This window comes from Rhinolophus sinicus, chromosome 3 (genome assembly GCF_057876585.1).
Source record: "Rhinolophus sinicus isolate RSI-liver-muscle chromosome 3, RSI-T2T, whole genome shotgun sequence".
Classification (NCBI taxonomy): domain Eukaryota; kingdom Metazoa; phylum Chordata; class Mammalia; order Chiroptera; family Rhinolophidae; genus Rhinolophus; species Rhinolophus sinicus.
Window position 1 is genome coordinate 104,009,570 of NC_142503.1, and position 1,328 is coordinate 104,010,897.

At 36.8% G+C, this 1,328-nt stretch overlaps 1 pseudogene; it reads left to right on the forward strand.

Annotated features, from left to right (window-relative positions):
* Nucleotides 1-96: 96 nt before the first annotated feature.
* Nucleotides 97-586, forward strand: LOC109449578 (NADH dehydrogenase (ubiquinone) complex I, assembly factor 6 pseudogene; annotated as a pseudogene).
* The last annotated feature ends 742 nt before the right edge of the window (nt 587-1,328 follow it).

The following is a 1,328-nucleotide window of genomic DNA, read 5'->3' on the forward strand; positions in this document are numbered from 1 at the left end:
ATTGACATCCCCAGGAAGGATGAAAAGCCAAGCCCCCTATGCAGGGGACTGAGAAGAAAAAGTGAAAGGTAAACTGCTGTCAAAAGACATAATCTGACTAAAAGATGGCTCATGAAAAACATTGATGAAAGAGAAAAAAATTTGGATGACAAAGTGTATCATAATATCCAGGAACTGGAAAATTATGCTGAAAACACACAGAACTCTCTCCTTTATTTAACACTAGTAATATTGGGTATAAAGGATCTTCATGTAGATGATGACACAAGTCACATTGGAAAAGCATGAGGCATTGTCACATTCCCAAGAGCCACGCCCTATCACACTTGCAAACGGTGTTCCTTCCCTGGGATATTTGTATGTTTGACAAATACAACACCAGGTGTTTCACAAGAGGATTTTCTACGCCAAAACCAAGAATAAAATGTGAGCGACCCAATATATGTCATTGCTAGCTAGCGAGGCACAGTTGCTCTTAAAGAAAATTCAACAAGTGGATTTTGATATATTCCATCCATCTTTACAGCAGAAGAAGACATTACTTCCATTATCTTTGTATATTCAGTCATTGAGAAAAAGATATTAAAATAATTTCATGGCACTGGGAAAAAAACAATTTGGTTAGAAGAAAACAGAGTAACACCTTTGTGATCTTGAAGTAGGACAAGATTTTTGTTATAACAGAATTTCTGTTCACCAGAAGATACCACTGAAAGAGTAAAAAGGCAATCCAGAGAATGGGGTAAGATATTTGTAATATGTGTATCTAACAAGGGACTTGTAGCAAGAATATATAAAGAACTCATGAATCAATGGGATAGACAACCTAACAGAAGAATGAGTAAACAGAGGAGTGTCCACACGTCCGCCAAAAGCCACGTACTACAATGCTCACAGCAGCAGTTTTCATAATAGCCCCAAATTGGAAACTACCCAGTTGCCCATCAACAGAAGAATGGAAAATTGTGGTACATTCATACAATGAAATACTAGACAGCGGTATGAATAATCTGTAAGCACACTAGCAATATGGATGATTCTCATAAACATAATGCTGAGCCAAAGAAGCCAGACACAAAAGAGTACATATGCGTGATTCCATTCATGTAGAATACAAAACAGGCAAAACCAATTTGTGTTGGCAGAAGACAGAGACACCCTTGGGAGGAGATTACTAGGGATTAGGAGAGGACATAAAAGGGTTTTTGGGTGCTGGAAGTGTTCTGTTTCTTGATCTAGGCACTGATTACCAGAGTTCTACATGTATATTATAATTTAATAAAAAGTTAAAAGAATAACCTGGATATATAAATCAAGAATCTTAAAAA